This window comes from Bos indicus, chromosome 15 (genome assembly GCF_029378745.1).
Source record: "Bos indicus isolate NIAB-ARS_2022 breed Sahiwal x Tharparkar chromosome 15, NIAB-ARS_B.indTharparkar_mat_pri_1.0, whole genome shotgun sequence".
NCBI lineage: Eukaryota > Metazoa > Chordata > Mammalia > Artiodactyla > Bovidae > Bos > Bos indicus.
In genome coordinates this window covers 71,199,362-71,226,564 of record NC_091774.1, presented here as the reverse complement: position 1 = coordinate 71,226,564, position 27,203 = coordinate 71,199,362, and the positions used below count along the sequence as shown (strand labels likewise).

Genomic DNA, 27,203 nt, shown 5'->3' with positions numbered 1-27,203 from the left:
GTGAGATTGTTTGAGGAATTTGGTGCCTCAGAATTGTATGATCTTATTTTGTGTTTCCTCTTTGTAGGAAAGAGAAACCTTATGCTTTGAATTGTGTCATTGCTAGACAATTCACAGGATCAAATCATAATATGTGAGAACCAGAAAGAAGTTCTCACACAACCTGTTCTAATTCATTGGGAAAAAAAATAAGAATTGAAGGGAGTGACTTCAATTGAAGGTCATACAGTTAATAAAGACTAAGTCTGTACTCTACCTTTCTCTCTTTTCACTTTCAGCTAAACTTGCTGCTTTCCCTTTTTATTTTTATAGTTTATTTGAAAAGAAACTGATTCTCAAAATTTACAAAATTACTGATTCTCAAAATTTACAAAAATTCCATTCAAATACTCTAAAACCCATTTGAAATCATGAAGACACAGTGAATTTCCCAAATAAGACTTACCCCAGTCATTCATTCATTCATTTAACAAATATTGAGAGCTTAGTATGTGCCGGGTATTGTGTATATGCTAAGAAAATAGAAACACAAAGACAGGCAAAATTCCTTCCCTCCTGGAGCTTCCATTCTAGTTTGTATTTAGAGAGACTCTTTCATCCATGTGTGTCACTCACCAGCTAGATGACCAAGGACAAATGCCTCCATCCATCTGAGCCTCATATTTCCTTGTCTTAATAATGAAACCAGTAAATCCCACTTTGCTTGGTTGTTGAGAGAACCCAAAAGTAACGGTAATTTACTTGGCAAAACGCCAGGCACATAGTTATAACTGAGGATCAAATCATAATATAGTTATGCACATAGTTATACCTTTTTTCCTAACCAAGCCTGGGTTTTCCAGCTGCCCTGATTTCAACCCTATTGTTTTCCTTCTTACAAAGAACTGCAGCATGGTAGAAGCTTTGCCCACAGCAATCCCTCACCTACTTCAGTTCCAACCACATTAACTTTATTTCTGCTCCACAAACACGTCTCCTTTCTTCTTCCTTTAGTGTCTTTGGACTCGAACCTCTGCCTGGAACATCTAACCACCCCCCACCCCCCGCTGCCCCCAACTTCCCTCTCAGGCTTCCTACAGTCGTTTGTATTTGCTTCACTCTTGCTCATCTTTACTCTCAGTTTAATTATCACCTGGCAAGACGTCATCCCCTACCTTCCCAGGCTTAATCAGATCTTGTCCACATACTCTTACAACAGGTCCACTGACGTAACTTGCAGGGTCCAGCCCAAAATGAATATGTGGAACCCTTGTTCAAAAAGCAAAACTATTGCATTAGATTATAAAGCCTCTCTTCTTCTTCCTTCTTACTTAATTTGTCAGGATGCTCTTTATTTGTTATTTGATGCTCTCAGTAAAGAAAAGTTAAAATTTGTAACTACCAGCTTTCATTTAATGCATTATCAAAATATAGTATAACATTTTAAATGATTGTATTTTGACATTTATCATGATAGTGTTCAAAGCCGATTCTAATAGCAAATATGAGTTTAACATGTATGCAAAAACAAAAATTGCACAATTCCTATTTTGTACATGCATGCATGTATGTATTTCCTTCTTATCAGAACAAAAGAAATGTTGCACAGAACCAATTTAGGTGTTTTTATGGCCAAATAGATGGAGAAACAGTGGAAACAGTCAGATGCTTTATTTTTCTGGGCTCCAAAATCACTGCAGATGGTGACTACAGCCATGAAATTAAAAGACTCTTGCTCCTTGGAAGAAAAGCTATGACCAACCTAGACAGCATATTAAAAAGCAAAGACATTACTTTGCCAACAAAGGTCTGTCTAGTCAAAGTTATGGTTTTTCCAGTAGTCATGTATGGATGTGAGAGTTGGACTATAAAGAAAGCTGAGTGCCAAAGAATTGATGCTTTGAACTGTGGTGTTGGAGAAGACTCTTGAGAGTCCCTTGGCCGGCAAGGAGATCCAACCAGTCCATCCTAAAGGAAATCAGTCCTGAATATTCATTGGAAGGACTGATGTTGAAGCTAAAACTCCAATACTTTGGCCACCTGCTGCAAAGAGCTGACTCATTTGAAAAGACCCTGATGCTGGGAAAGATTGAAGGCGAGAGGAGAAGGGGATGACAGAGGATGAATGGCTGGATGGCATCACTGACTCAATGGACGTGAGTTTGGGTAAACTCCAGGAGTTGGTGATGGATAGGGAGGCCTGGAGTGCTGCAGTCCATAGGGTTGCAAAGAGTCGGACACAGCTGAGTGACTGAACTGAACTGACTGGAGAAGGAAAAGGCAACCCACTTCAGTATTCTTGCCTGGAAAATCCCATGGACAGAGAAGCCTGGCAGGCTACAGTCCATGGGGTCACAAAGATTCAGGCACCGCTGTGCAACTTCACTTTCACTTTCATTTCATTTCTTGACGTGCACATATTCTATCAAGGTTCTCTACTTTCAGCTTACTGATGGATAAAAAGGGCAGACAAGGAAAGGAACTGTGGGTTACCCTTTCCCCTTTGCTTCAGTGTCACCCTATCCAGCATAAGTGGTTGGCTGATACAGGAAAGTAACATGAATAAGAAAAGATATGATATACTTTCTGGGCTGCTCATATTTCTTTCAATGTCATTAGCCCCTTTCTGCGTTCAAAGTAGGTGCTTGATAGAAAGGGTTGCCTCTGGGTGCTGTCAGTATGCCTGCTTACTCACTCTTAGATGTAAGATACTTATATTCTTTTAAGTAGCACTGAACCACCACATATACTAGTTTTCACCAAGATTCTGTGCTACATATAAATGGGGGCAGAAGATGGATGGTAGACATTTTTGTTGCAGTGTCTCCTCTGGTCACCTGCATATTCCCTTCTACCACTGGACTTAATTGTAACACACAATTTCAAACTTAAAATTATCAAAAAATTTCCAAACAGCAATGGGAGAGCATTAAACCAAGTCTGCAGCTTTTCTTGCCTGGAAAATCCCATGGATGGAGGATCCTGGTGGGCTGCAGTCCATGGAGTCGATAAGAGTCCGACAAGACTAAGCGACTTCACTTTCACTTATCACTTTCATGCATTGGAGAAGGAAATGGCAACCCACTCCAGTGTTCTTGCCTGGAGAATCCCAGGGACGGGGAAGCCTGGTGGGCTGCCGTCTATAGGGTCGCACAGAGTCGGACACGACTGAAGCGACTGAGCAGCAGTAGCAGCAGCAGCAGCAGCTTTTCTCAGCAAGGATTCTCATGAGATTCCTCAGACCCTATACCTATGAAGCTGGTTTTGCTTAGAGCATCCTGTGCTTTTTTTTTGCATTTTATTTTATATTACTATTTTATTATGTATTTACTTTATATTAACAATGTAGTGATATTTTCATTTGGACAGCAAAGGGACTCAGCCCTTTTTTATTTGTTTAACATGCTCTTCCATGATTAAACCATAAACTGCATGGGGCAGCGAGCTTACACATCTTATTCAGATCTCCTCAGTAAATATTTTTGAGTGTATGAGTAAATATATGCACATGGATGGAAAGACCAGGAGTCTGAAATCTTCAGGAACAAAATCAAGGAATGGCTTGAAAGTAACGTTGTTGTTGGCCATTCACTAAGTCATGTCTGACTTTCTGTGGCCCCATGGACTGCATTACACCAGTCTCCTCTGTCCTCCACCGTGTTCTGGAGTTTGTGCAAATTCATGCCCATTGTGTCCGTGATGCTATCTAACCGCATCAGTCTCGCCACCGCCTTCTCCTTTGCCTTTGATCTTGCCCAGCATCAGAGTCTTATCTAATGATCTGGCTCTTCCCATCAGGTGACCAAAGTGTTGGAGCTTCAGCATCAGTCCTTCCAATAAATATTCAGGGTCGATTTCCTTCAGGATTGACTGGCTTGATCTCCTTGCAATTCAAGGGATTCTCAAGAGTCTTCTCCAGAACAATTCAAAAGCATCAATTCTTCAGTGCTCAGCCTTCTTTATGGTCGAACTCTCACATCTGTACATGACTATTGGAAAAACATAGCTTTTACTATAAGGACCTTTGTCAGCAAGGTGGCGTTTCTGCTTTTTAACACACTGTCTAGGTTTGTTAACTTCACACTTCAGGGAAATTAATGACGGAGACTAATATGCATGTATATAATTAGATTTCATAGGTACACTCCATAGTTGTCCCCTCTTCCTTGGGGTTATATTTTGCTTTCTAACTCTGTATGTTCTGCTTGATCAAACCTAAGTCATAAAAATAATCAATGTGATGGCTATCTATTGTAAGAAAAAGTAGCTGCTTCTTCCTCTGTGTGTGTGTATTTTAATGAATATAGCACTCATGTGCATAAAGAAAGAAGATTTCCACTTCATTAATACTAGATTTTTCACATTGTTTAAGTTCCAAAAGGGAATGTTTCTTCTATTTTATAGGTCTTATTTTACTAGCCACACAAAGTGAAATAACAGTTTGTTTAACTGTGTCGAAAACAATATAGACTCACTGCTACTTGCTTTCTTTTGTATAAATGTTAATACATTTGTAATTCCATCCCACTGGTTGGTAAACCAAGCATTACCAAGTTACTGTTGCCCTATTGCCCTATAATGTATTTGAGTCATTTTTAATAAATCCAGACTTTAAGATGGTTTATCATTATCTCTATAAGCTACTAGAAACAGATTTCCTTCCTGAACTGCTGGGTCCTGCAGCACTCTAGCTAATGAAAGTGGATTTGAAAACATCATTCAATTAAACAAACCTGCTGAGATTTGTTTTTTTGGTGTTTTTGTTTTTTAGCCAAATATAATGTTGAGCAAAATCTGTAATCTCACACTCTGACCTTCTTCGCAGACCTCACTCATTTAAATGACAATCCTCTGGTCCCCACTGCCTAAACTTTCTTTTTTTTTTTGGACATGTTTTTAAAAGAATCCACTGTGCAAGTCTAGAATTTCCATAAACTTTAAATGAAAAAGGATATGTTTAAACACAAATGCACTTTCATTATGTTTTCAGCCATAAAAGAATAGACATACTATATAGAAATGTTAATCCATAACCACCTTATAACATCAAATGAATGAATATGTTTGGCTATAATAATCAGATAGCAGAGACATTAACACAGAATGGTGAGAAGAGTGTATAATTCTTAGATTTCAAATATAATAAAAATTGATAATTTAAAAGAGTGAATCATGACCTTGTGACAACTGGATTTTGGTGAATATTATTGCCACTGGTATAAGCTGATACTGATTCAGAAATATTCATGACATATTACATCAGGAATATGGTGATGAACAAGGCTAACATAATTTCTCTCCTTAGGGAACTTATAACCAGGATCAGTGACTTGAGCAAATCAGTTCTATCCTGAGTTCTTCTGGCTTTAAAACAACATTCACTTAATTGCACAACTATCTTCTGGATATTTATTAGAGATTGAGTGTTGTAAGAAGCAAAAAATAAATTGTACACAGCTCTTAATTTTCAAGGAACTTTTATTCTAGGCATAAATAGCTATAAAAATAGAATATGTAATGCCCCACAGAGAAATTTGGCTAAGATGCCATGAGAAAGAAAAAATGTAAATAATTTTCAAATAGTGAAGTCAAGGCTTCCTTGAAAAAAAAAAACAAAACTTTTGAATTGAGTCTTGGGAGATGTAACAGAATTTTAAGTGTTGACAATGAGGGAAAAATGGGAATTCTAAGCAGAGAGCATAGAAGAAGACTTGAGGAGCGGAGGATACAGGCAAGTATATAACATGGTCCTGCATGGCTGAGTGGAGTGTGGGTGTGCAATGCTGTGTGCGTCCTCTCCTTTACCTTAATGGCCTGGTCTGGTGAAATTCTCATTTATGAAGATTCTCAGTGCAAATATTGCCTCATTGATAAGTAGTGTGTCCAGCATTTTAATTCTCTCCATTGTATAGATGGGTTCTGGCTAACTAGATGTTGAATTGGATTGAGTTGGAATCATGAGAAAATGTGATTGCAAGAATGGATTTGGGGACTTCCCTGGGAGTCCAGTGGTTAGGACTATTTCCACTGCCAACGGTGCAGGATCAGTCTCCAGCTAGGGAACTAAAATCCCACAATTCTGGGTGGTATGACCAAAAGAAAACGCACATATGGATTGGAACCAGATATTAAGGACCTGGAATGCTACGTTTAGAAACTTCAAACTACTGAAGACTTTCCCCCTGAATATAAAAATAATAATAGCTAATAGTTTTTGTTATGGGCACCATTTTAAGGGGTGTGCCAATTTGATTTTATATAGTCTTCAGAATAACCTGATGACGTAGGCAATACTGTTATTCTCGTGTTAGAGAAACTGAAGGCTAACATTTTAGGGACTGGCCTAGAATCTGAGTGAGTCAGTGGTGGAGCCACAATTTGAACCCTGGTATCCTGACTCCAGGATTAATATTTTACTTAATATTAATATTTTACTATGCAGAACAGTGCTGGAGAAAAAGGAATTTTGCAGAAATATCTGGAGAGAATCAGAAGGAGGAAGCTTGGTCAAGGATCTCAATTTGGAGGGAAGTGCAACAGAAAAGACAAAATGATTATAAAATGATTATGGTGATACAGGGGAAAAGGAAAAATTTTGAAGGGATGTGTATGTTGTCCATTCAGAATTCAAAGGGTTGACAAATTATTCCACGTGAGGGGCAGAGAAGAAAAAGATTGTGAGATCTGAGTCCACAGAACTGGGAGGCAGACAATCATATTCACACACACAAAAAAAAGAAAAACCTGGAAAGAAGCGAGTTCAATAGGGGAGGCTGTAATTTTGTGATCGATGGTGCAATTTATTTATTATTTATAAATTACTCAAGTCTGAGTGTGACATCCTTTCATAATTTCTATTCCTTAGGGGAAACACACTGTTTATAAAGCAATACAGTTTCTTAAATGCCACGGTTGTCATTTGTATTCTATTTTTGTAGTTTTTTGTTTTTTTTTTCGAAATCAAAACATGACTGATTTTGGAAAATAAGCAGTCTATTTAGAATGTGTTTTCATTAGAGGTTTAGAAGGAAAGCAGAATTTTCAAAGAAAATAAACTTTAGTAGGGGACAGACTCAGTTCAGTTGCTCAGTCATGTCTGACTCTTTGCAACCCCATGGACTGCAGCATGCCAGGCCTCCCTGTCCATCACCAACTCCTGGAGTCTAACCCAAACTCACGTCCATAGAGTCGGTGATGCCATTCAACCATTTCATCCTCTGTCGTCCCCTTCTCTTCCCGCCTTCAATCTTTCCCAGCATCAGGGTCTTTTCAAGTGAGTCAATTCTTCACATTAGGTGGCCAAAGTATTGGAGTTTCATCTTCAGCATCAGTCCATCCAATGAATGTTCAGGACTGATCTCCTTTAGGATGAACTGGTTGGGTCCCTGAGCAGCCCAAGGGACTGTCAAGCATCTTCTCCAACACCACATTTCAAAAGCATCAATTCTTTGGCGCTCAGCTTTTTTCACAGTCCAACTCTCACATCCATACATGACCACTGGAAAAACTATAGCCTTGACTAGACGGACCTTTGTTGGCAAAGTAATGTCTCTGCTTTTTAATATGCTGTCTAGGTTCCTCATAACTTTTCTTCAAAGGAGTAAGCGTCTTTTAATTTCATGCCTACAGTCACCATCTGTAGTGATATTGGAGCCCCCCGAAATAGTCTGTCACTATTTTCACTGTTTCCCCATCTATTTGCCATGAAGTGATGGGACATGAAATGAGGGGACAGCCTATCAAAGCAAATATAGGGATTTTTGTCATTTGGCGTTCAATGAATAACCAAAAAAAAAAAATGTTTTTATTCTTATATAGTTTTAACCTTGAAGTTCAGTCAGTTCAGTTCAGTCACTCAGTCGTGTCCGACTCTTTGCAACCCCATGAATTGCAGCACACCAGGCCTCCCTGTCCATCACCAACTCCCGGAATTCACTCAAACTCACGTCCATCAAGTCGGTGATGCCATCCAGCCATCTCACCCTCTGTCGTCCCCTTTTCCTCCTGCCCCCAATCCGTCCCAGCATCAGAGTCTTTTCCAATGAGTCAACTCTTCGCATGAGGTGGCCAAAGTACTGGAGTTTCAGCTTTAGCATAATTCCTTCCAAAGAACACCCAGGACTGATCTCCTTTAGAATGACTGGTTGGATCTCCTTGCAGTCCATGGCACTCTCAAGTTACTCAAATTCAGTAAATCTGCTTCCTTACCTGTAAAATGGGAAAAATATTGAGAGTAATCTCATAGATCTGTTGTATTTAATGAGATATATATGAAATCTTTGCAGAGTATTACCATAAACTAAGCCCATAAAATATTAGATACCAGTGTTACATTACTGTCAGTCCTTATATTCACTGAATTTCCTCACAGTCTGTGCCTCACTGTAGAGAGATGAGCATACGTAATATTTGTTGAGAGGTAATACATAACTGTTGTTTTCCAACCATAATTATAACAGTCTTAAACTATTCTTTCTTAGAATCTGCAGCAGTTAACATTTGTGTTATGATTTGAAAGGGAAGGAAATAGGAACTGATTATTACACTTTCTATAGTCAGAATTCATACTTCACACTACCCATTCGGCACTCTGGGTTTGATGTAAAAACATTAAGGAAAGAGAGCATACAGTAACATTGACAAAGAAGAATGAAACATATCCTAGAACAGTGGGTCTTCACCATGCTCAGACATGGAGACACATGGAACTATATTGTTATTATCTGAAGCATACAAATGGAATTTTTTAATGACATAATTCTTGATGTTTAATTCAATCAACATCTGGGTACAATTTTGTTACATTAAAACATTACTGCAAAAATTAAAATCACTAGAAATTCACAGCTCTGAGAACACAAGTCCACAAAAACTAAAAGTGCTTGAGCTAAGTAAATGTGTGATTTTTTTTTCTGGAGTTCTTCAGCAACAAGTTTCGACACCCCTTTTATTACCTTTTAATGATCAAGATATTTAGCAACAATAAAATTCAGAAAAAAAATGTATAGTAAAATAATAGGAACTGAAATCAGTATGATCAATCAATTTCTATTTTCTTCCCCTTCAAAACGGGAGTCCTGACATTGTTTTATGTTCGTTTGTTTTTGTAGCTGAAGAACACAGTCTGGCTTGTCAACCACCAGTGTTCCGTGTGAGCGTAATCCTGAATCGCAACTCAGAAGTGAGAACGGAAAGGAGAAGCCCTTCGTAAGGGTAAGTTGGGCTTATGTGGCAGTAATTGCAGCACTTTAAAAAAAGATATAGAGGTGATATTTTCCTGTGGGTATAATAAGACTCAACAGTGAGCTGTAGCTGCCAAGAAAACTAATTGGATAGACTACATTAACAGCAAAATCCTCTCTAGAGCAAAAGAAATGACATTTCTTCCTGTTCTGTAATCGAGAGGAAGCACCTAGATTCTTACATTCAATTCAAAATATAGGATTTTCATGTGGGTAGAAAGAAACAAGCGCACTTTCAGGATTTTACCACCAGTGCTGTGAACAGCAGGTGCATCAAGAAGCGCCTCATTTTGTGCTTAGTAGCTCAGTTGTGTCCGACTCTTTGAGATGCTACGTACTGTAGCTCGCCAGGCTCCGCTGTCCATGGGGATTCTCCAAGCAAGAATACTGGAGTGGGTTGCCATGCTTTCCTCCAGGGGATCTTCCTGACCCAGGGATCGAACCCAGGTCTCCTGCATTTCAGGCGGATTCTTTACCCTCTGAGCCACCAGGGAAGCCCATGAGCGCCCTCCCCCACCAAACCCCAGCAAATCACCTTTGGCCCAAGCCTCCAGCAGGAAAGGAAAGAATCAGCAGAATACAGCAGAAAATGTGAACTCAATAAAATGTAGACATGCTATTTAGTGGCTGGAGATGTGACTAAACATGACAAGATCTGTCAGCTGTACCTACAGTGTTCAGTACAGTGGCTGCCAGCCATATGTGGTCATGGGTATTGAAATGGATAGTCTGAGGAGATAGGAGCTGTACATGTGAAATACACAGTGTATTTTAAACTTTAAGTATGAAAAAATGCCAAATATTGCACTTAACGATTTTTATATTGATTACATGTTGATACCATGTTTAGAGTATTTTGATTTAAATAAAATATATTATTTATTTAATTTTATCTATTTCTGTTTATAGTTTTTAACCTGGTTACTAAAAAGAAATTAAATCCATTTGTGCTTACATTATATTCTATTAGACAACATTTTTCTAGACTGGGATCTTTTTTTTTTTTTAATGTAAAGATGTTAACTATTTTAGACTTGTGTCTGTCACAGTTACTCAAATCTACATAGTACACTAGCAGCGATGGGCAATATGTCAACAAATGAATGTGGCTGTGTTCCAGTAAAGCTTTATTTATGGATACTAAATTGTAAATGCCATGCATTATCATGTACTATGAAATATTACTTTTTCTTTTTTTCTAACAATTTTAAAAAGAAATAGCTATTCCTTGGCCTATAAAAACAGGTTCCTCATGGGCCAGAGATTGCTAACCCTGTATTTTATTCTAGATTTTACTCTGCATTTATTATCTTTGGCCCTTACTAAAATGACTTAATTTATACCCTTATCTAAAATTGTAATGTTTATAGCTTAATTATAAAGTCCCCTCTCATCTGTCAAGCTGTTGGAATTCCAAGTGACATAGCAGGTAAATAACTTTACAATTTGAATCAAAGATAAAATAGACCAAGAATAAAATAAGTTGACTCTAAAATTAGTACATTTCCTGATGCTAGAAGTGTTTAAACAGAGGGAAGTTTCTAGAAAAGGATTTTGTAGAATAAAATTAAATGCTAAATGTAGTGTTTAATCAAGTATGTAATAACCCCTTTTCAAACACCAAACACAGTTTGTTTTATTTTATTGTTATATGTTAACTCAATTTTAGTTGAAATGTTGTGGGAAAATGCAACAAGATTTCAGAGTTCAGGTTCTAACTCCTATCATGGAAATAATTTATTATATTGTGAAGGTTTAGTAGGAATCTCAGATCTGATGGCTTACATTGTTTCCATTTTGGTAGTAGAATTCAGTAAGGTTTTTAACACAGGGGGATGAGATTATGTAGAGTAGATTAATACAAGTCTTTCTTTTATCTATCAAAGTAATATTAGTAAATTACCTGCAATTTACTTGAACACATAACCAACGATTTGAAATAAGTTGATAATTAATATTTTAAGTTGTACTTTGATAAATACCCTCCCAATGTTTTGATCTTTTCTGACAATTCCTAATGCTCTTCAGCTGTTGTAAGTATAGAATATATGATGCAATTACACTGAGTTTATGTTTCTTGAGTTAATAAATTGGTCTCAATTGCTAATGGATTCTTTATACTGATTGAATTTGCATGTTGAATTGGTTTAAATTGCCTGACCATATTTCAAGGTTAAATACAAAAGTATGTGGAGCTATTAATTTTGTGTTGCTGTTGTTGGTTTGAATGATTTAGGTACTTGAAGCTAGAGCAGGAATTAAATTAATTTGTGCCTTCACCTTAGCCCAGCCTTTCTCTTTGTATAATGTATCTGTGACATTTGTCTTCATTCCGAGAGAAAATGAGGAAAACTCATCAGAACAAATGACCAGTTCTCATTAAACTGATGATTTTGAGGGGGATTTCCTTTGATTCCATGTAATGATACATTACCTTCCCAAAGAATGAATTTAGCAATGAGAAATCTAAATCTGAATGTATACCAACCCAAATCAATCAAATCATCCTAACAATTTCAAGGGCAAAAAGAAGAACAATATCATATTCTGCAGCTGCTGACAAAGAAATCAACATGTCTGGTGCTTGGGTCTCATGTGTGAGGAACAAATATTTCCAGCAGATGCTCTGCTTTCTCAAATCCACATGAGCTGGACATTTACAACTTTGTTCTAGAGGCTAGAAGAAGTGGAATAGTTTTTACCTTTTAGATTATAAAATGTAATCCTATGCAAATGTCCTTTGAGACTAGCCCATAAGATTCTCTCATAGTCTCTCCAGAGAAGTGAAATTTCAGTTGCAAAACAACCTTAATCCTTAAAGCTTCTATGAAAACTTAGGCGGAAGACAGTACAAGTAAGCCTTTGCAAACAAGCCCCAAGGGAATATATGTAGCCCACATCTATCAACCACAGTGTATCCCCTGTAACACACAAATTTGTCTTAGGAAGAAGCAGACCATATTGATTTTCTTCATCTCTCTGGGGATAGAACTTCAGAATTGGTCAATTACAGTATTTCATATTTCCGTATTGCTAGCCTGGGCATATAATAGTTGACCTAACTAGCAGCAGAAGCATATTTTATTCAGTTAATGTTTGTATTCCTGGTTGTGTGTAACTTAAAATTAAAAGTCAGCTTTAGTTTCCAATATATACTTTAGACAAAATATCTTATTATATTGTAGTTAGTGATTATGAAAGTAACATATGCATTATCAAGAGACTTTGGAAAATATTGAAATAAAAAAATTAAAACCCCTTATATCTCTACTACTATTTATATTCAAATATGTTTCTTTTCAGTCTTTTTTTCATACTTTTACATTTATTTATTCAATTCATATGTGTAATGCCCAATACATACCAAGAATTACACTATCATTTGCACACATAAAGGTGAATGAAAGAGATATTGTTTCTGTATTTGCAAAATTTATCATTTTGTCAAAGACAAACACACTAATGCAAAGTAACATGCTTTACGCTTTAATAGCATGAGTCAGAATATGATGGTCACACCCGAGCGGAAAAAATAGCCCAGACTTGGAGGACAACAGAAAAGGCTTATAAAAAATTATTGACTCTAGGCCTACAATTGGGTGGCATTTAGTCAGCAAAATACAAAGGATAGAAGTGGAAAAGTATTGACTAAAAGGAAAGAGAGGTAAAATGTTTGATGAGTATTCTAGGAAGTAAATAGCTGAGGATGATAGCTTCAGAGGCGGAAGAGATTGGAAAAAAGTGAGAGCTAGACAGTGACAGAAGCCGTGAATCCATGAAAGTAATGTAAATTCATTAGGCCATTAATATAAGCTAAGAAATTCTAAAAAGAGACCTTATGTACAGTAACTTAAAGAAGATGGAATGTTATATTCTGTTGTGTATCCATACAGAGGAAGGTGAGTGATTTAGTGTGGACAGCCCGCTCTGTTATACCAAATCACAGAGAAGTTCCTTCCTTCAATTTCCTTCTTTCCTGTGCCCCCTCATTTCCTAGGGTGCCAAGGACATGGTCATACAGTCCTTTAGCTCTCCTGCGCTGCATCCAGCTTTCACCCGGCAGGAAGAAATGAGGAAATAGACAATACACAGTTTCCTTTTAAGAAACTGATGTATAATTGTATATATCCCATCATTGAGAAATTGGGAAATGTCACTCCAGGTCAGAGGACAGAATGCCTGCTAACTTTAATTTGGAAAGAAAGATTCTGTGCTGAAAAGAACAGAAGATTTGCCTCGCCATGGTTTGAATTCTGGATTGTATTTTAAGAATGATAGAAAATTACTGACATTTTGAACGAGGGGAAGTTATTGGCAGGTATGAATTGTAGACCTTGCCTCGAGAGTAGAGGGTGAACTGGAGGTTAACAGGATTGGAGATGGGACTACTAGCTGAGAAGCTGTGTGACCAAAGAAATTCAGGCAGGGATAATGGAGTCATGGGCTAGGACAGAGGCAGAGGAATTATGAGGGAATAAGCAGTTCATTCATGAGTCAGAATGAGTCACTGATGAGGAAGAATGGAAGTTCTGGATGCCTTGTTTCATGTGGAGGGTAATCATGAAGGAGAGTGAGAAGTCAAAATGTTTGGCTTGGTAACTGGTTAGATGCTGCCATTCACTGATTATACCCATGGGTTTTGCACTATTTTAAAGATGACCACAGAATCTAGTAGCTTAAAATAACAACTCTTTGTTTAGCTTCGATCATGTGGGTCAATGGGGCAAGGCTCAGTAAAGCCATAGTCTGCTCATCTCAGCTGGACTCATGTATCTTGGGCCGCCTGTGTGTCAACTAGGATTCTGAGGGTGATGTGGTTTGACAAGGATATCTCGGCTTCAAGTTTTCCATCAGCCAGCATGTACATCTGCTTATTTACGTAGTTCCAGAAGATTCCAAGAGCAAAAAGACTGGAAGTGTCCCTATGCATGAGCACTTTTAAAGTCTTTGCTTATATCTTATATGCTTTGGTTTCATTGAACAATGTAAGGCACATAGGTACACCCAGTTTCTATAGGAAGGAACCATGAAAACCGTGAGGGCTATTATTGCAAGACTCTGTTAAGATGATATAGAAAGTGATAAACATGGTGTAGTGGAAAAAATTTCACTAGATTTGAATTTTGGAGATAAGGTAGGTGGAATTTCCTTCTGGGAAACAGGTCTGTATAATTTTGAGCACCGCTTCACCTCTCTGAACTTCATTTTCTGCATCTCTCTAGAGACTGAGTTGGACTGGCTCCAATGTCCTTTTTCCTCTCTGAAAATTTATGACACTAACTGATTAGCATTTTGTTTCTGATGGTATAAACAAAAGGCCATTTTGAAATTTGAACTGTCAGATATGAATTCTTTCAAAGAGAGGATGAAAAAAAATGGAGAAATGGAGTAAATAAAATCTTTATTCTACTGGGTTTTTCTGCTCCATTGACCTGCGATTTCACAATTTGGCACTGTTTGTCTAATGGTCATTTGCCACACTGGCCTTATGTTAATGTTTATTTGTTTATAGAAATGTGTGCCAACATTAGTCAGCAAGTAAATTATGTTATTCTATATAATGTTTAATGTAAAACATAGATAAATGGTTATTTTTAAATGTGTTCTTTACTGTTCACCAAAACTTTTAACCTGGATTATTTCCTGTTATATTTGTGACCTATTTAGTAACATTAGCTGTAAATCTGTGACTAGTCAACCAGTTGCTGAAAGTCAGCCTCTGTTCAATTGTGCCAAACAGAAATATGAAGACAATTTTGGGTGAAGTAGAAAAGAATAGCTTTATTGCTTTGCCAGGCAAAGGGATCCATAGGTGGCCAATGCCCTAAACTGCCACCCTGGAACGGGTAGTGAGGAGGCTTACAGTGTTCAATGAGGAGGGCGTGGTCAGCAGGTGCACATTCTTCTGATTGGTTGGTGGTGAGCTAATGGGGGAAGGGCTTCCCTGGTGGCTCAGCGGTAAAGAATCTGCCTGCAATGCAGGAGACCCAGGTTTGATCCCTGGCTTGACCCCTGGCTTGGGAAGATCCCCTGGAGGAAGGCATGGCAACCCATTCCAGTATTCTTGACTGGAGAATTCCATGGGCAGAGGAGTCTGACAGGCTCCAGTTCATAGAGTCACAAAGAGTCAGACATGTCTGAAGTGACTAAGCGGCGGTAGTAGCGGAGGTAATCGGGAGTCAGCACCATCAATATTCTGATTCCAACCATTCTGGGATCTGCGTCCTTGTGGGCAGCATAAAGTTGACCTCTCTCACTTGATGCGCATTTCTGTATCTGCAAAACAGCTGAAAGGACATGGCCCAGAAAATCATCTATAGTCCTAGAGGAACAACTAAGTGTTCTTGGCTTTAATGGATAAAGTATTATCATTTTATATGGTTGGTTTTTTCCTTTCTTTCTGCATTTTCTCAGTTCTCTGATGAAATTTATTTGTTGATTCAAGTTTTTCTACAGACAAAAGGCAGACAGAGGACACAGGTAGGAATCTATTCTGAGAAATCCTCATAGGGTCCTGCTTGGCGGCAAACTTGGTTTGTCTAAAACTGACATTTAATTCCTCCCTAATTATGATATCAGCTGTTGTGGAAACACATGGCACCAAAACCACTCAGTTTATACTGATTATCATCACATGTCAAGGAGCTACATAAAGCCATATGATGTAACTTTAGAACTACAATAAATATTGTAAATAATTTTATTTAAATCAATAAAATTTTATAGGAGAAAATAACACAGAAAATCTAAGCATACTGGGTCAATTCATATGGTAAGAATATCATGCAAACTTTAACTCACACCTAAGTTCAACTTCATCACAAAAACCAGCCTGAATAGAGTCAAAATGTTTCCTGAGTAATAGATTCATTATCTATAATAATCAAGAAGCTGAAAAAATGTTTTCTGATAAGGCCATTATAAGCAGACTGGAGGTGATGTGATGTGATGAGACTGGCCTTATTATTACAGCTCTACCTTCTGAATTTAGCCATTCAGATGAGTTACTTACTGCCTTTAACATGTCTGATACCGAATTCAGTCTATAAAAGATGTTTCAAAATGTGTTAGTTCCTTCCTTTCCCCCTTGTATGTACATCAGCCTTGTGACTCATTTAGTTTGGTCTTGGGTTGATTGTTGTTTAAGGAAAGAGAGATATAAATGGACAAATTTTTTTTAACTGTTTTGATACAGTGAAGAAGGCTTTATGTATCTAATTTGACAATTGTCTAAGTGAATCCTTATAATATTTCTAGATGTTGTATCTTCTAGAAAATGACCAGCTAGAGTACCGAGGTGGGAGAAGGCAATGGCACCCCACTCCAGTACTCTTGCCTGGAAAATCCCATGGACGGAGGAGCCTGGTAGGCTGCAGTCCATGGGGTCGCTAAGAGTCTTAGCAGCAGCAGCTGCAGCAGAGTACTGAGGCAGGTCCAGAGATGTGGATTCTGGTTCCATTTTGTCATTAGTACACTCTGTAGTCATAAGTCTCAGTTTTCTCCTATAAAATAGGAATGAAATACATCTGCCTGACCAATTTCACAGAGTAGTTAGAAGGGTCAAACAAATCATTTTTGAAGGCAAAATCATGGCAAATATCCTACAAAATATGAATGTGTTATTAAAACATCTAGAGTAAGTTTTTTCAAACAATCAGGGCATTATGTGAAACCAACCTTTATTATTGGGTTGTCCAAAATGTTGTTTCCATACCATCTTACAGAAAACCTGAACAAACTTTTTGGGCCACCCAACATGCTGGCAAATGGAGACAGAAAAGGGCATAGTGTAAACGCATAATGAAATTCAGTTTGCCTTGGGGATCCTGACATTTACCAGATGTGGATGGAGACCACTGAGCTCTATGTCTACACGCTGTTCTCTGCTCAAATGGTTCTCTGAAACTCCAGTATCCACTGTCCAGTTACCTGACTTCCATTCACTCTCAACCACCCTACCCATTTTTCCATGCTTTCTTCAGTCCATCTTCTCTTTGTCTGAAAAACACAGATGTATACATACTTATTTCAGAAGAAAAGTAATATTTCTTATGTATTATATACAAAGAAGCAGATAGCAAATCCAACAACAATAACAACAACAACAAAAAAACCCACATATACACAAGGGCTTTGGCTGTAGTGCCTTATGAATTATCAGATTATGAATTTACACACACAATGTTCACATAGTGAAGAACATTTTACGTCTTCTCATTATGTTTCTCCTTCCTGCCAGAAAACATGCGTGTGCATGGGTCTACAGTGGTAAAGAACGCCCACGTGACTGTTCCCCAGTCAGAAGCGATGGGCTGTTTGTCTTGCTTTTTATATTTGTGATAGTTTCATACTGATTTCATTACTGGCAAACCAAAATGAATCGACAGAGAAAGCAATCAACACACAATGAACCCTCTGGAACCTCTAATGTGAGATGTTGGCGGCTTCTGTTAATACAGCCAATTTCCAAAGGTACTCATAGAGTAAGTGATAGCCAAAATAAGCCACGTGGTTTCGTGGGCCACATCCCACATACCTATCAGTGAATGCAGACCAGACATAGGATGGCAGACTGCTTCGTAAATATAACATTTCAGGTCAATGCCCCATTTGTACCGTGTTCTTCAAGCAAATACATATGTTTGTGGTCAGATAAGAGCTTATTCTGTGTGAGAGAGACAGAGAGAATGAGAAATGGCTGTGTACTGATGCCAAAGTATAAAAAATGTATTAGGAAATGTAATTCAAAAAAATAATTAAATCTAATCCTTCGCACTATGTAGATTGCTTCCTGTGCTAGAGCATAAGTTTGAAATAGAAAACTCAGTCTTCTAGGAGCTTATTGCTTGGATACCATGGCTAACAATTAGTGTTTCATTTACTAAATATCTACTGAGCACTTGCTGTGTGCAGGTTCTTTATGCTATGCAATGGAGATATAAAATTTAAAGAATTAATCTTCCATTTGCAACAACATGGATGAACCTTCAGCACATTATGCTAAGTGAGATAAGCCAGAGAAAGACAAGTACTATATGATATCACTTATATGTGGAATCTAAAAAAGTTAAACCCGTAAAAATCAGAGAGTAAAATGTTTCTTACTGGGGGGTGTAAAAGAGGGATAAAATTGATGCTGTTCATAATGAGTAGTAAATAAGCTACAGATATCTAATATATGGCACAATGAATATAGACGAGACTGTACAATACATGTATGCAGGATGATACATATCACTACACTGCCAGTCACAGTACATCACAATATGTAAACGTATTCAAGTAACATGTAGAATATCTTAAACTTGCACAATGTTACATACCAAATTTATTCAATGAAAAAGACAAGGAAGCTTATCCTCCTGGAATTTATAGTTGGGTAAGGGAGAAAGAAACTTAGGAAGCTTGAATCAATCTAGCATGTGACAGGGAAGTATAGGATGCTATTGGAGGTTCTAATCCAGATTTTGAAATCAGTAAAGATTTTAGAAGGAGGTAATTAATATTCAAACCAAGATCTAGGAGTCAGCCAGGGAAACTGGGAAAGCAATGATACGCAAGTCTTTTTAATTAGTGGTAAAATGCGATGGTCAGAGCATGGGTCATTTTAACAAGCATTCAGAATATCTGGAGATTTCTCCATGTTGGGGAGGAAGAAGAAGAGCAAGCGATCAAACTGGAGAGGGAGGCAGAGAACACATCCCAAATGGTAGTGAAACTGACCTATTGAAGGATTTTGATCTGTGAAAAGCATGGTTACCTAAACTTAGTGAATCTATTAATAATAATTGCTCTATGTAGCTTTGTGGGTGTGTGCTTGGACATACACATACACTTTAAATACAATGGTAAGTAACTATGGGAGCATAAAGGTGGAATAAAGCAGGTAAAGGATTCGGTGAGATAAGTGTTTAAAGATAATGGAACTTACTTGAGTCTTGGAAGTCTTGTCACCGGGTAATTTTGCAACTTGCCCTGTAGCACCAACTCAATGTTGGTGAAACCTGCTCATGCCTGGGTGGTTGGTGTGGGTTTACAGCATGCCAAGCACTCTGGTATGTCTGAAGAAATCACAAAGCCATCAAAAATCACTTTTACTCTTGAGGTGCTTCTTTTCAACTTATCAAGGATGATATTAACATACCAGTATTTCCTTGTTCTCTATCAAATGCAGATAAATTAGATACAATTGTTGTTCAGTCATTCAGTCACGTCCAACTCTTTGAAACCCCATGGACTGTAGCATACCAGGCTTTCCTGTCCTTCACCAACTCCCAGAGCTTGATCAAACTCATGTCCATTGAGTCGGTGATGCCATCCAGCCATCTCATCCTCTGTCATCCCCTTCTCCTCCTGCCTTCAATCTTTCCCAGCATAGGGTCTTTTCCAATGAGTCAGATCTTCTCATCAGGTAGCCAAAGTATTGGAGCTTCAGTTTTAGCATCTGTCCTTCCAATGGATACAGATTATCTTCAACTTTAGAAATTATACCTTGGAATGAATTTCAGGCAGTATTCTTAGGATTCTAACCATTAGTCTTAATTTGGTACTTGCTAGCTGTATTTTTTGAAAGTCTAAAATATCTTCCTTTTTAAAAAGTGCTGTGCCCGTGTGCTGTGCATCTGAAATGAGGAAATGCCCCTCTGGGTGTTTCATTGTAGTGTTATACACGAAACTGCTCAAACTCCTGCATTTGTGTGACATGAAGGCGTGTGATGGTCTCATTTCTCTTTCATTACTAGTGAAAAATTGACTGACAGAGAAAGCCATTAGCACATGACGTCACTATTGTAATTTCTAATGCAGTCTGTTGGTTGTTTCTGTTAATCCTCCTCCATCCTGGCTCTTATTCTCTAATTACACTTGGATCTTAGTGTATGGTTCTAATTCAAATCTTGTCCCATAGGATGTCCACTAGGATATTATTTCCATAAGGAAAATAGTGTTTTCCACCATTGTAATAGTTGGAGGGTTAACTATCACAGTCAATGTTCAGAAGCAGCTTTGATGTGTGCAGGAAACTGGTTTAGAAATTGATATTTTATCCATCAATGAAATATTCACAGCCACTGACAATGATGATGACGACTTTGCTGCTGATTTGTCGAGATGACTAATTAATGGATCTTGTAATATTAACTTTGATTTTGATAGTGTGGTGCCTAGAACCAGGTCAAGTGTTTCTCATCTCCCTTCATCTGAGTCTCAACTTGTATATTCATGCTTGATTTAGCCATCTGTAGTTGGTTCTTGGCTGAACTGTGATGCTTTTCTCTCCATGACATGTAATATCATGAGGATTCCCAGGTGGCACAGTTGGTTTAGAATTATTCCAATGTAGGAGATGCATAGATGCAGGTTCAATCCCTGGGTCAGAAATGTTCCCCTGGAGGAGGAAATGACAACCCACTCCTGTATTCTTGCCTGGAAAATTCCATGGAGGAGCCTGGCACACTTTAGTCTAGAGGGTTGAAAAGAGTTGGACACAATGGAGAATGCGAGATAAAGAGATAAAATTATATTACATGTCAAAGGATGTTAGGAATCAGAAATAAGAAAACAGAAATGACCAAAGTTCTAGGTGAAAGTTTACATCATTATATACAATATTTTTAGTTTTATTCATTTAGTCAACATAGGTCTAGTGAACATTTATTTAAATTTTACATTAAAAAACAACAACAAAATTTTATTGAACTCTGAATATATACCACACCAAGCCCTGGAGTATATTGGTGACCCAGGTAAGCATAGTGTCTGAACTCAAGAACCTTATATTGTAATTGGTGAAATAAATACTAAACAAACAAATGTTTTTTAGTTTCTGGGGTGTACTATAAATGTAATAAAAATAGTAGTTCATAGATTGGCTTACATTCTTCTGAATGATTCATCATGCATAGTATTCATTTTTTATTTTATTTAAAATTATACCATGCTCTTTAAGTCATTTTTCTATCTCCACTAGCCAAGATATCATAAATTTCCTTCTAAACAAAAAAATCAACATTGGTATAGTTACTCCACAATCTATAATGGCATAAAAGTACCATAGTTATTTTAAAACATACCATCATTTTGGAAACTCAGGCTGTTTCTGTCTTTTCTATGTTATGAAGCATTTCTGATAGCCATTCTCACAATGAAAGCATACATATATCTTTATGATTATTGCATCATTATATTTTCCAAAGGGAACATGACAGTATTATAAGTTATCTCTTGGTAAACTACAAAATTGTCTTCTAGAAAAATTAAGTCTTTTTTTCACTAGAACTATGTAGAAATGCTCATTTTCCTACAACCTTGCCCTTGCTGCTGCTGCTAAGTCACTTCAGTCATGTCCAACTCTGTGCGACCCCATAGACGGCAGCCCACAAGGCTCCCCCGTCCCTGGGATTCTCCAGGCAAGAACACTGGAGTGGGTTGCCATTTCCTTCTCCAATGCATGAAAGTGAAAAGTGAAAGTGAAGTCGCTCAGTCGTGTCCGACTCCTAGCGACCCCTTGGACTGCAGCCTACCAGGCTCCTCCGCCCATGGGACTTCCCAGGCAAGAGGACTGGAGTGAGGTGCCATTGCCTTCTCCAAACCTTGCCCATACATGTATTTACATTTTGTTTTTAGTTTTAATTGTTAAAAATTCTTTCTGGGTTGTCTGACGTTTGAGGTTGCTATGCCTTTCGCCATCCTGGTTACATCCTTCTCATTCTCAGCCTGCTGCTATCAGATGTCATTTTGGACACTGGTCCAAGGAGACAAAATTGTGCTTCCTTCAAAATAGGTTCAAGACTTAGTTTCAGCTCCCCATCCTCAGAAATGAAGTTTCCTTTTTTGAAACCTGCCTTTTAGCCACCCACTAATTCCTGATTTTCCAACTTGTCAACAGTTATTCTTGGGCAAAAAAAGGGACACAGGAGATTTTAGTTTCAATTTTGTTTAGTAACCACGAAGAGATAATTATGTACATACGGAGGGTTCCATTACTCAGAGCTGTAAATTTCATGTGTCTAAATTCTTAAAAAGTTTTTTTTTTCCTTGTTACAGCAGAACTCCTTCACTTTCTTCACTTTTAGTTAACTTCAAAATTGATGTCTAGGATGACTGCCAGTAATATTATATCACCCCATATGTTTTTGCTTAATTACACTATTTCCTGAATTCATTTTTTGAAGTTAAGATTTTTCTCCACCTCATCATCAAAACATTATGAACACTCTCTGTCACACTGAGATTAGAAGATAAAAACCTCTTTTAAAATTATATCTATTTGAAATATTTCCAGAGTTTGGGGAGGGGATGATAAATCATCCTGATCATTTAAATCTGTGTTATAAATCACAGGATATCTGAATCTTATGGTACATGGGATTCATTTAAATGGCAAACCCATTAAATCCTAGCAAGTTTTAGATGGCTTTCAAATTTGAAGTGTATTTTCAATTTACAGTATATTAAAGCTCAGGTTACTTTTCGCCTAATATATTTGGGTTGATTCTATTCATGGTTCATGTATCAGTATAATTAAAAAAAACTTGGATCTTATTAATACTTGGATAATACAGAACACTGAGATATGTTGTAATTCAAATAGGATGACCTCTAGGGAACCTTATATTTCTTTTTTATTTTTACCTCTTTAACAAATCATAAGTGATCTTGAGGTAACTAGAATGTGTTTGTGAGGAGATCCTTAAAATTATCTGTCAAAAGGCAAATGTAAGGTTTACTAACAAAATCGTATTAACAGGCTTTTAAAAAATTTATCTTACTTCTTTTTATCACTTGAAAGAATAGAATAAGCATCTAATACATATCACCAAACTGTAATTTCAAAATCATGTCCATTTTTACTAGTGTGTTTCTCCATTAAATATTCCATACTTTCTCTAATATTTGGCATAAATCTATACTTTAATATTTAAAAGTTCCTCTAATTCCTCTCCTTCATCACCCTTTATGCATCTCAATTCTTTTAACTTGAGTAATTAAAACAGACTCTGAAAGAAGAATAAGGGTAATTGCAGAAATGCAAACAAATCTTTATTTTAAATTTTAAAAATAGAAGGGTGATTTTGCACCTGAGGAACAGCGATGTTATATGTCCTTAGTAGTAAAGTATATAATAATGAGAACATGGAAGGAAATTATAAACATGAATATGATCAATTAAAGCATTTGGTGATTTTGAAAACTAAGGCCCATGCAGTATATAAGTGAACAAGAAAAAAGTCAGAGTAGCACCATTTTCACTGGAACAACTTTTATGCTATTAGATGAGCAACACCTATATGGACTTTGATGTGTTTCAAGATAATGAGTGAACAAAGCTGCTTGTACAAAGCACGAGGTAGGACCCGTATTTCTGGGTCCTATTAAAGATCAAGTGGACAAACTACATGGGTTTAAGTCCCAGAAATCTGTACTTTAATAAGTACATCAAAGACTTCTTAAGCCACTGGAAACTACAAGTAAATATGTTCAGTTCAGTTCAGTTACTCAGTCGTGTCCGACTCTTTGCAACCCCATGAATTACAGCACGCCAGGCCTCCCTGTTAATCACCAACTCCCGGAGTTCACTCAAACTCATGTCCATCAAGTCGGTGATGCCATCCAGCCGTCTCATTCTCTGTCATCCCCTTCTCCTCCTGCCCCCAATCCCTCCCAGCATCAGAGTCTTTTCCAATGAGTCAACTCATCGCATGAGGTGGGCCAAAGTATTGGAGTTTCAGCTTTAGCATCATTCCTTCCAAAGAAATCCCAGGGCTGATCTCCTTTAAAATGGACTGGTTGGATCTCCTTGCAGTCCAAGGGACTCTCAAGAGTCTTCTCCAACACCACAGTTCAAAAGCATCAATTCTTCAGCGCTCAGCTTTCTTCACAGTCCAACTCTCACATCCATACATGACTACTGTTAGAATCTAATTTTTAGAAAATGTAGAAAATTTAAACAATATCTTCAAGGTTGACATGCATGTAACCTATCAAAACATCAATATAGGTTTTTGATTGCCAGTCCCTTGTTCTTCCCACAGTGCTAAACTGGATATATATTCAGATATTCTTGGTTTTGGTATTGATCTCCAGTACTTCTCCTTTATGCCATCTAGTTAGAAAAGGTATGATATGGGAAAGAAAGTGTCTTGTATAGGACCTTGTACCCAGAAGACATTATGAAGAAACTGATTGGCTGAACCATGCTCTGTAGGCCAGGATTTCACAAAACGGGGACCCACGGGTTTCTGTCACAGCTCACATTGGTAACTTCAAACAAGCAGTGCAAAGGTCAATCTCCAGATCTCTTCGCAGAAGAGGACTGTCTTGGAGTAGAATGTGTATGAATTAAATACAAGAAGGATTCTCAGACTATACATATTTTAGGCCTCAGAACATATCCCTGATGAAAAGTATGAAGTTGCTTTCCTAAAAGTAATTGTGAATTTTATCATTTATATCATATCAATATGAACCTATAATAAGTGCATGAGACAAAAATAATAAAACAACTCTGATGGCAGAAAGTGAAGAGAACAAAAGAGCCTCTTGATGAGAGTGAAAGAGGAGAGTGAAAAAGCTGGCTTAAAACTCAACATTCAAAAAACTAAGATCATGGCATCTGGTCCCATCACTTCATGGCAAATAGATGAGGAAAAAGTTGAAACAGTGACTGATTTTATTTTCTTGAGCTCCAAAATTACTGTGAACAGTGACTGCTGCCATGAAAGTAAAAGACACTTACTCCTTTGGAATAAAGCTATGACAAACCTAGACAGCGTATTAAAAAGTAGAGTCATCACTTTGCTGACAGAAATCCTAATAGTCAAAGATACGATTTTTCCAGTAGTCATGTACAGATGTGAGAGTTGGATCATAAGCAAGGCTGAACACTGAAGAATTGGTGCTTTTGAACTGCAGTGCTGGAGAACACCCTTGAGATTCCTGGGACAGCAAGGAGATAAGGGAAGTCTATCCTAAAGGAAATCAACCCTGGGTATTTATTGGAATGATTGATGCTGAAGCTAAAGTTCCAATACTTTGTTACCCGATGTGAAGAGCTGATTCATTGGAGAAGACCCTCATGCTGGGAAAGATTGAAAGCAAAAAGAGAAGGGGGAAGCAGAGGATAAAATGGTTGGATAGCATCACCGAGTTGATGGATATGAATCTGAGCAAATTCCAAGAGATGGGGGAGGACAGGGGAGCCTCATGTGCTGCAGTCCATAGGGTTGCAAAGAGTCAGACACGACTTAGCAACTGAACAACAACAAATGTCTCTGTAGACCAAGAGTTAGGTAATTGGTAAAGGCTCTAAGTTACCATTGAGACCATCAAGATTGATAGGAGATACAATTTAAAAAACATAGATAGAGTACAAAATTACCTTTCCCCAAATCATAGGTTCATGTAGTTGCATACTCCTCTGTCTTTTGGTTAATACTAAAACCCATTTGAAGGCATGAAGGATTGCCAAGTGTATTAAACTACTGCTTTCCTCTGCCTCTCCCACTCTGCCCTCTTCTTTCTTCTCTGTCTCTCTTCTATTCTCTACTTACAGCATGTGCATTGCTTGGTCACATGGCCATGAGCCATGAGTTTCTTTTGGAGTATTTTGTGTGATATATGAGGCTAGATTCATGGTGGACCATGGGGCTCACCTTGTGGGTTGGTCCAATTAATTATTTTTATCTGAGAGTTTCAGAGAAGGAATGAGCAGAAATCTGAGGTCAGCTGTTAACAGACTATTTAGGAAAGCATCCATGATGACGAAAATGAACACGTAACTCTCAGAAGGAGGATTTACCTCCTACTTCACCAGTTCTTCTGCTCCTAGCCCTCTCTAGGTTTCTCGTTGTCCTTGCCCCTTCAAGATAATGAGTAACTGAAGATCAATGGCTTGGCCTGTTCCCTTAGGAGGAAAAGATTATTCTGCTTGGAAGATCCACTTTCTGTATGTAAACAAGAGCTGTGTTCTTCCTCTCGCCAAATGGGCACAGGGTGACTCGGTTTTCAGACATTTTTATCTTCCATAGTTGTCCTGTCTTCAAAATTTCCAGAATCTTGGTGCAATGGGGCCCTGAACCACCTTGTTGCTGTCATTCCATTTTTTCCCAGACACATTCCCAACCCTTCCCAGACAAGAGGACTGAACTTTTCTCACTTCCATTTTTATCTCCTCTGTCCCTCCAGGTTGCCTGATCTTACCTCTTTTGTATTCTTCCTTATCATGCCTGTTGCAATTTAACATATAAGTCTATTTTTGGGTCTCTGCTGCAGTGTTTCCTTTTTCCTCGAAGTCACGTGTGAATCCAGGTCCCACTCTGTGTCTGTACAGAAATGACATTTCGTGTTAGTTTCCCTTTGATTTGCCTGGAGAATCCTTAATTCAATCCCATAAAGTCCCTCATTCTGGAAGACTTGGCTTGGGAGACAGAAGGCATAGCTCTGAGCTCATGTAATATCAATTCTTTGTGACAGGTACGGTGTAGAAGTCATTAAAAGGCCATTCCATCCTGTCATATTAATCAGCATTGCAATTCTTTTTTTCACTTGGGTTGTGATGTTACTTTCTGCATCTTGTTTGTTATTGCTGGAGGTTCAAAGTTAATATTCACCTGTTTTGAATTTACCCTGCTATCCTTTACCTGCTTCCTCTGTTGTCTACTTTTCTCCAAAGAAATATTGTATAGGCTTTCCCCTTTACCGACTTGGATTCTGTTAAATTTTTCATTCAAAGGAGGACGAGCACTGAAGGATTTGTAATGGAATCAAAGCAAAGTGCATTCTTAAGCTATCCATGTTCTTTTCAGTTTCCCCATACATCTTCAATGTCTCTTAAGAAACTATTTTTCTAATTTCTATATTTTAAAGCAAAATGTTTTGAATTAACTACCTAAATATATCTAAAATGACTTGAAATTATTTAGTTCAAGATAAGCACTACATATAGGATAGTATGTTCAGTTCAGTTCAGTTCATTCCAGTTCA

The 27,203-nt window shown here is 37.7% G+C and overlaps 1 protein-coding gene across 4 annotated transcripts in view; it reads left to right on the top strand.

The window, feature by feature from the left end:
* The window catches only part of LRRC4C (leucine rich repeat containing 4C), a 1,421,025-nt gene that overhangs the window by 1,093,579 nt on the left and 300,243 nt on the right, over nucleotides 1–27,203 (top strand). For all 4 annotated transcript variants that reach the window (XM_070804074.1, XM_070804072.1, XM_070804071.1 and 1 more), the window contains exon 5: nucleotides 9,090–9,192. The gene's annotated coding sequence lies outside the window, so the exon portion shown is untranslated. The remainder of the gene's footprint in view (nucleotides 1–9,089; nucleotides 9,193–27,203) is intronic.